The sequence below is a fragment of the Narcine bancroftii genome, chromosome 5 (genome assembly GCF_036971445.1).
Source record: "Narcine bancroftii isolate sNarBan1 chromosome 5, sNarBan1.hap1, whole genome shotgun sequence".
NCBI lineage: Eukaryota > Metazoa > Chordata > Chondrichthyes > Torpediniformes > Narcinidae > Narcine > Narcine bancroftii.
In genome coordinates, this window is record NC_091473.1 from 59,474,759 (window position 1) to 59,484,356 (window position 9,598).

Consider the following 9,598-nt stretch of genomic DNA (forward strand, 5'->3'; position numbering starts at 1 on the left):
TATTTTAATTATCTGTACGTATATATGTGCAGATTATGTCCTGAGTATTGTGTGTATATGTGTGTACACTGTGGTCTGGAGAAATGCTGTTTTGTCTGTTTGTATATGTACCATCAGTTGATAATAAACTTGACCTTGAATTTGAGAGTGGTGTGCTGGATTGGGCTTCAGAAGCAGAGTGAGGATTCAGGGTGATACACAACTCATGGTTCTGGAACTTCCTTACCCTGCCTGCACAATTGACTTACCTCTTGCATTGGATTTGTAGGGCAACCACATGCCTCCATGCATGGAATCATTGTCCCAATCACTCACACCAATGGAGTGGGGAGCTAGAAGGTCCAATTGTAACAGGGTGATCTGGAGGTTGCTAGTAAAACTGGGGGGAGCCAACTATCCTCCTGGTGTTAGCTTAGACATAGGGCGAGGTTCCCTGATCAGCGAGATGGTTGTTGTGTTCAAGAAGTTCACTGCACCCAGGAAAAAGCAGTTTGATCACCAATCCTCTGATCATAAATATCCACTGACCATCACTGTGCACCATTGCTGCAAGAGATACCATCTCCTTGAGTTGAAGGAGGAATGCACCAATTCCACTTATACTTCAATTCAAGGCAGTTTCTCTGCAATCAATGAATGTGACGAAAAACTAGGATAGTAGCATTTCACCTAAGGCAGGAAGGCAGGCAGACAGGATGTATGACAGTCATAATTCACTGGTAATTGGAATTGAACAGTCTCAGGACTTGCATTCGGTGACATTTGGACCAGCGCTGTTAGAGTAGTGGTCACCACAAAGCTATTACAGCACCAGTGACCCAAGTTTGAATCCACCGCTGTTAGAAATGAGTTTGTATCTTCTCCCCATGAATTGTATGGGTTTCCTCCAGATGCTCCAGTTTTCTCCCAGGTCCCAAAGACGTACAGGGTTAGTAGCTTAGTAGGTCACATGGGCTCATGGGCCAGAAGGGCCTGTTACCATGTTGTACACCTAAATTAAAAAATAAAATAAAATTAAATCAAATTAAAATTCAAATTTCAAGATCTGTGAGTAACTATAAGTGGGAGCAAAGTAAAATAGCAAAGAGAGTTAAAATCTAAGTGATATTACATGAAACAAACACAAAGAATGGAATGTTAAAGTCAGACAGGTGAAAAGTAGATCAAAGAAAAGGAAATAATTAAAGATGAGTGTTTAATTAATGTAAATTGAAATGTAATGCCAAATTTAGAAATGTTTTATCCAGAAATATATAAATCTTTAGAGAAACTAATCAAAATTCCTGGGTAAAATCAATAAGGCTCCACTTTGTTCAGCCAATAACTTTCTTAGTCCATCCTTTTCGTGTGAAGTTTAAGTTTGCATATTTTCATTCTTCACATTCAGGCAGGTAACAGTGAAGAAAATAGAAGAGGTGAAGAGCCACTTCATTTTGCTGCAACCAAAATCATGAGGGACAAGCTGACTCTGGCACAAATGATGGTGATAATGATAAACAAGAAGGGACCCTTCATTAATGTCATAACCACCACTCTCTTCATGCCTCTCACCGTCTTCCTCCACAGGGCAGGACAGGGCAGACAGCTGGGAGGTGGGAGTGCAGGTTGGAATAGTCCCTCTTTTCACCCAAGTGCTTGGACTGGGGGTGGCTCATCAGACAGGGCAGGGAACGTAGCTGAGTGGTGGGGGAGAGTCCCATGTTTGATCGGGGCCTCTGTTGGCAGAGAAACACAAAGTTTTCAGTGCCATTTCTGATGTCCTTACTCTTTTGGAGTAATTCTTGGCTTGGGGTCCCATGAGTTGATGAGGGCATAATCTATTTCAAGGAGATTTCTTTGTTGCCAAAGGTGTAAATATTTATACATTTTAAAGGTTAAAATGAGGGAAGAAATGCTACGTTCAAGTCTGCTAATGAGAGGAAACCAGACAGAGAAATGTGAACAGTTCACAAAAAGACTACAAATTGACATTTTCAGGCACCTGCCTGCTTTTTGCTCATACCTTGATGAAGGGCTCAGGCCCAAAATGTTGGTTTGCCTTTGATTTTACATATTTTCAAACAAACAGCCCAGTAAAAGACCCTTCTGTCCCACAATCCTGTGCTGCACAAATATTCCCAATGAACCTACAACAACCCCCTCCCAAAGGTTTTCTTTGAAGGGTTGGAGGACACTGAAGCATCCGGAGGAAACCCACACAGATATGGGGAGAGCATGCAGACAACACACATACAGACAAACAATAAATATGCAGGACAAGTTTTATAGCTATAAAAATAAATAAATAAATAGGATTTTGTACAGCTGAGAGTCTCGGATGGTTAGTGTGAGCAGTTCCTTTGGTCGTTCAGCATTCTCACTGCCTGTGGGAAGAAACTGTTCCTCAGCCTGGTGGTGCTGGTTCTGATATTCCTGTATCTCTTCCATGATGGGAGCAGCTGTAAGTTGCTGTGTGCAGTGTGGAAGGGGTACTCAAGCATTTTGTGCGCCCTCTTCAGCTAATAATCTCGGTAGGTCATGTTGATGGGTGGGGTGGGAGGGAGACTCCAGTGATCGTCTCTGCCACTCTTATGGTCCTGTGGATTGACCTCCGATCCATTTCTCTGCAGCAACCATCCCACATTGTGATGCAGCTGGCCAAGATGCTCTCGCTAGGGCTCCCATAGAAGGTTGACATAATGGTGTCCATTTTAGTCTTCTCAGTAAGTGCATTTGCTGTTGCACCATCCTGACAAGTGAGGAGATGTTGAATGTCCTAATGTGGTAACTTGGATCCACAAGTTTACATATGACACTAAGATTAGAGACCTGTTTTACTCTTCTAGTGAAAAGATGTGGGCTGAAACTCTCCCACCCCCTTGGAAAATCAGATGTTATACTGGGGAAGGTGGTGGGGGGGAGGGGAGGGGAATTAATGTTTTTGCAGATGCCCACTTTGGAGGTTGGGGGAACTGGTTGATGGAACAAGTAATATCAGCTGAATTGTGGTGAAGGTGAGAAAAGTGACGTGTTCCTTCACCAAAGGCTGAGGGGGTGCTTTCCAATTGCTCTGAGTTTTCGTGGGATGATATGGTACCTGAGATATTCTGCAGGACCCAAGCACCCAAAGACAGGAGCTGTTAATTGGGGATGCAGGAGGATTAAGAATTAGAATCAGGAGTAGGCCAATCATTCATCCCAGAACCACTTCTCCTGCATTTTACTTCTATCCCTTCATTCGTTTAATATTGAAAAAAATTCTTTCCTCTCATATCAAACTGAGCCTCTGAAACCCTCTTGGGTATGTAAACAAAATATTCACTATCCTCTGCATAAAGACCTTTCTTCTTATTCCAATTCTGAATGGCTGACCTCTCATTTTGAGAAGTAACGCATGCTGTGAATGCCTGATTCAGAAGGAACACCACTCTTACATCTTCCCTGGGAGAAACGCAAGAAGTGCCTATGCCTGAATCTTTCACCAAGCCAAGCTGGAGGGATTCAATGAGTCCAGGCAGCATTGATGGGGCGAAATGGTCTGTCAAAGTTTCGGGTTGGGACTCTCTTTGTGCCGACCTGTAACATTGATTGACCATTTCCCTCTCTGGACTCTCTCTGAACTTGCAAAGTCCCACCAGCTTCATGTTGCCTGTACCTATCCTGTCAAGCTCTGAGACTTGTTTCAATGAGATTGCATCTCATTTTTGTGCGTGTCTCAGGATGAGTTGAAGACAGTGGGTGAAGAAGTTATAGGTGTCAGGTGAAGTTCTGAGCCCACCTTCCATTCAATTTGACAGTCACTGCATTTATTTCAGCATTGACCAGGATAATCACCAAACTGGGATACACGCAGCTGAAATATGGAACAAAACACAACCTGCTAGATAAAATCAGTATCAGTTGAAGGCAAAGAATGTCTGAAATTTCGTGTTGCGACTTGAGGATCCCTTTATTCAGGGTTCTGACCAAAACACTGACCATTTTTTTTCCCTATTGATGCTCGACAACCTGTTGAGTTCCTCCCTTAGACTGGAGTAACCATCCAGCTGATTGAACTAGTTCTGTCGGTATGTGGCAATACATTTGCACATTGCTGCTCTTTGGAGCGTGTGGTTAATTTCAAAAGTAAAATACTGTGGATGCTGGTCATCTGAAAAGAGAACATTCACAGCAGGTCTGTGGAGAGTGAAAATTCAGCTGTCAGACCGACAGGATGATGACAGTTGGGTGTTGTATGACAGATTATAGATATGTTTTTGGGAGATAAATTGGGGCAGGTTTTAGTGTAGGTCACATACAAACATTTTAAAACAGATCTTATTTAAGTTACTGGAGCTCTGCTCATGCTAGATATGTGGGCCCCAGAGCATTTGAAAAAGCTTTGGAGAGTACCCAAGAGACTTCATTAATGGATTGTTGTTTACAAAAAGGCAACAGATGAAAGAACTTGTTGGAGCCGCAGACTCACTGGAGTGAAACTTGCTGTTCCACGAGGGTCATGTGATTTTACAAGCAGAGAGTCAAACAGGCTTTTTCTCTGAGAGAGAGGAGAGAGAGAGAGAGAGAGAGAGAGAGAGAGAGAGAGAGAGAGAGAGAGAGAGAGAGAGAGATCAGTTCTGCAGCAGCAGCGAGGACTGGAACAGGACAAGCTGGCAAGCTTGTGGAAAACCCCATTTGGAAGACAGGTTGTGAGTGTTTAGTTCAGCCTGGTCAAAGCCCTGGTGGTTCATGCAAGAGGAGAGGACTGGCTGTCTAATGTTACACTTGAAATAAGAGAAACAAAAAGGAACTCTGTGGTGACCTGAAATAAAGAGGTTATCATCTGGAGAACCCTGAGGGGGCAAGTTTCTTCGGCAAGACACTGAAGTGGCTAATTAAAAAGGAATCAATTGTGGGTGTCCAGCGTACAACAAATCTCTCTCTGAAAACCTTCAAGAACCTTCCTGAGGGGCAATCATTTACCTTTCAAGCACCAAAGCCTGGTGAACTTTATAAATGTTAAATTCTGTGAACAGTATGAGAATTGCCTGCTACCAATGAACTTGGAAGAATGAGAAGTGAGATTGGACTGTGAACCAAAGAACTTTTCTGAACTTACACACACATGACATAAACATGCGCTTAGAATTAGAAGGGGGTTAAGTTAGGTTAGTTAAATCAATAGTGATAAGTTAAAGTGTGATTCTGTTTTCATGTTTAGAGATAATTAAAAGCAACTTTTGTTTAAGTAACCATTTTTCTTGGTGTATATCTATTGCTGCTGGGTTTTGGGGTCCTCTGGGGTCGTAACAGTTGTCAATCCATGGTTCGGGATCTCAAATATAAACAGAAAACTCGCTGCAATTCAGGCTGCATCCGTGAAAAGAGAAACAGAATTGAATACTTTTGGTCATAAATCTTTCATCAGAAATTCTCACGAGATGTCATGAGGTCTTCACGTCAGAGATCTAATTGCCTTCTGTGATCTGAAAAGAACTCCAAGCCAATACAATATCTGCTTTAATATGTGAGCAGGATTTTTGAAAAAACATTGATCCTAAATCGAATTCTTTGGCATACCAGATTGCTCATCTGGTTAAACAATAAAAGAGTCATGTCATAAATACAAGGAAGCTACTAAAAAGTTTGCAAAAATTGAAGTTGTCATGTTACTAAACGGGATGATGGAAAATAATTTGTGGTAAACAGACAAGAGGTCTTTGGATTTATTATCACCAAACAGTCCAAAGTTTTACCTTTGACTTTGATGGAGTGTTCAATTTTGGTTTCTGTAAAAAAAAACCAGACAGAGCTAAATTGAAGTTATTTTGGGGAACTTGGCAGTGGTTAGAAGGAAAATGATGTATGTTATGCTGAGCCATCTATACTGGAAGGTTCAATCTCATGTCCATGCAGAGTAAGCTTCTCTGAAATGGATGCTGGACCAATCTCCAAGCTTGTGTACCATGATCAGATCATGGTACCATACTAAGATTAGACCTATATTTCCTACAAAAAAAATTACATTGACAATTCTTCATTAGACATCAAATATTGAGAGACTCTCTGGCATTATGAAGCAAACTCCTGCCTTCTTTCCTTGGCAGACCCAGAAATGGATGCATGCAAATATCATTGCAATGCTCCCCAATTGCCTTGTGAACAATTGGTATTTCAGATTTGGATAATTATACTTTTAATTGGTTTATTAACCAATTAGACATGCAGTTTCTCTGCTCATTAACACAGGATGGGAACAGGAACATTGACCTTCTGCTTAGTGAATTGATGTGAGTGCTTTGCTTCCTTGGCTATTAAGAGCTGTGTGTGATTTAAGGAAAGTTCCATGCACCTTGAAGTCAGGGGGCAGAGGGTCGCTTCATCGGAGGGCAGGAGCAAACAACCCCATGACTTTATGACTTCAGAGGTGTGGGGGTGATTTTGGCTTGGTGCCGTGTGGGGCTCTCTCTCTGTCTCTGTGAGATGCAGACTCACCTAACTCTGCTCTGTGACCAGCTAGTTATGTTGGGGCCACATGAAACAGATTGTGCAGAGGGATGCCTCACTGCAGAGGGATTTCTCTCCCAAGAGGGTCGCCTCTCCCAGACCAGTGTCCCTCTCCAGAGTGATTGCCCTCCACAGAGGGGTGTCTTTCTCCAGAGGGAAGTATCAGTGCAGAGGAGTGTCTCCCCATAGAAGTAGGCAGACCAAGACAGCCCACATTCCATCTGCTTCCTCTTTGAACACTTAAATGCAGGTGCACCCAGCAGTGTGAGAGACTGAGAACAGGACAAGGTGGTAAACCTTGACCTTGAAACAAACAAGCATTTATTGGAAGGGGGAGTCTGGTGAATTGCAACCTCAATTTATCACAGAGGATTATATAAATTTAATCTCATTTTCACTTATTTTTGTTTTAAATTTAGAGAAACAGCATAGTAACATGCCCTTCCGACTCACGTTAATGCTGCCCAAATATACACGTGACTAATTCACTTACTAACTCTAAGTCTTTGGAACGTGGAAGGAAAGTGGAGCACTTGGAGGAAACCCATACAGACCACAGGGAAAACATACAAAGTCCTCACAGACAGAGCTGGATTTGAACTCAGGTCGCTGACGCTGTAAAAGTCTTGTGTAAACTGGTATGCTAACCATGCTGCCATAAGGCATGAAAACAGGGCCTACTGCCCACTGAGGCCCCATAAACCCCCAAGCAGCCAGCTGCACTCAACCATTCTCCTGAATGTCACTCAAATTCTCCCCAGAATATGATGCTCACTGACACACTGAGAACAATTGGCAGAAGCCCAGTAATGTGACAGCCAGCACCTCTTATTTGGATGTGAGAGGAAACTGGAACATTGGGGTTGGGGTAGAGGGGGCAATCACAAGGAGAACTCGCAAACGCCGTTGTCACTAGAGGTGCGATTGAACCAGGGTGACGGGACCAACTCCACCCACTATGGCCACTGTATCATCCATCCATCTGCATCATGCTGATACCAGTGAGAAGTGTAGTCCCCAAATTAGCTCACCTTCCTTCCACAGTGAAAGCAGCAAAGGTTGCTGTTTTTATTTCACCGAGTTTGTTGACAAGACCTTGGGGAGATAATTCATTCTTGGAGACTAGCAGCAGTGTGTTGAGGCTGATCACTGAAATTCTTGGCTGAGCCGCTCAAAAAACAAGTACGGCAGAAGTTGGCCTGCATTAATTCACCTGGACCACAGAGATAATTATTTCAGCAGATTGGGAGCCTGTCACATCAACGGGAAAAATCTCGAAGAGCAAATGATTTTTAGTGCTAGTAAAATGTGCTCCTTGAGTTTTTCAGAGGCCTTGCGATTGGGATCAAGGTAAAAGCATCTCGGAGGATAACTCCGTGACCGTCAGCTTTCCCCCGCTGCACTGAAAAACTCATCTTGGGGAGAAAGAGACTTTGACAGAGAGTCGGACTTGAAGTAGCCTTGCCATCTGATTATGGTGCCTCCAGCAGTATTGGTTGTGGGAGCTCTCACAGTCACAGAGCAGGCGTCTCATCCCAACTCATCCAGACCAGCATCATTGGTATTCTGGGCGGGTCCTTTTTGCCTGTATTTAGGTCCTTCTCTGCTTTTCACTTTCATCTCTCCATCCAAATGTATTTTTCGGACATTGCAGTTGTACTCGCTTCTCCAGCTTTCTCAGGCAGCGTATTCCAGATATGGACTGACCTCTGAGTGAAAAGGTTGCGCTTTAGCCCCTCTTAAATTTTTCCTCTCTTCCCTTGAACCTGCGTCCTCCAGTTCTGGATTCTTGCACTCTGGGAGAAAAAAAAAGATTGTGAGCATTCACTTTGCCATGCCCCTCATGATTTTATACATCAGGTCACCCCTCAGCCTCCCAAGCTCCAGTTAACTTCTCCTTAGAACTCAAGCCCTGCTGCCCCAGCAATATCTATGCTATTGATTGAACAATGGCCGTGTTTCTACTGAGCGATGAAAATTCGGGGAAATGCGAGGTGATGCGAGGCGATGCGCGGTGATGTGCGGTGATGCGAGGTAACACCTCAAATTTTTCCTCAGTAGAAACACATCAGGTTGTGGCCGATGCACGGTGTTGCGAGGTGCTCTGTCGTCCACCTTTTGAGGTGGTCGATGTGCGGTGATGCGAGGGACGATTTTTCAGTAGAAACACAGCGAGTAACGAATTCGCGGTGTACTGGAAGTCTCGATTTTTCGCCCGCGCTTTTCAAATGATCATCGCATGCACGGCGCATTATCTTATTGCGTATATATACTGCACAAGCTACCTACTAGCTAGCTATACTGCGTTCATATCGCCTCCGCTGTTTCTTTGTTTATCATTAAATTGGAGTAATTTCCCTGGACAAATATCAAGCTTGTCTGTCGTTATAATAACTTTTTCGTTTCTTCGTTGGAATATGTCGGACAGTATCAACTGGACATTTGATCTTCAGCGATTCTTGATCACAAAATGACAGGAAATGATGGTGAAGGGCATTTTGGATGGGAAAACAAAATGACCTGATATGTGATCTTAAAATACACGACTTGCTGGTCACCTCGCATTGCCCCGCATCACCGCATATTTATCGCTCAGTGGAAACAGTTCGGGTAGTCGTAAAATACGCGGTGATGCGGGGGACAAAAATTCGCGGTGATGCGAGGTGATGCGGGGTGATACGAGGTGTCCCAGTAGAAACACGCACTATGTCGCAGTTGAAATGTCCTTGAGAACTCAGTGTTCAAACCTGCTCACTGCACAGTGCAGGCTCCAACCTGATGTTCTGAGACAGTTGAAAGGAAATCCCATTCAGGCAGCTTGATTTATTTTTTTTATGAAATAACAGAGAGAATAATATTTAATTTCTTTTTACAATACAGCATGGCAGAAATCCCTTCCAGCCCTTGAAACCCATTCCACCTAATTACATCAAGTTAACCTACAAACTCCACACAGAGTCACAGAGCAGGCCTCTCATTCCAACTCATCCAGACTGGCATCATTGGTATTCTGGGCGGGTCCTTTTTGTCTGTATTTAGAGGGTGGGAGGAAATTGGAGGATCTGGACAAAACTCACATGGTCAAGGGGAGAACGTGCAAACTTCTTACAGGCAGCAGCAGATTCGAACCTGG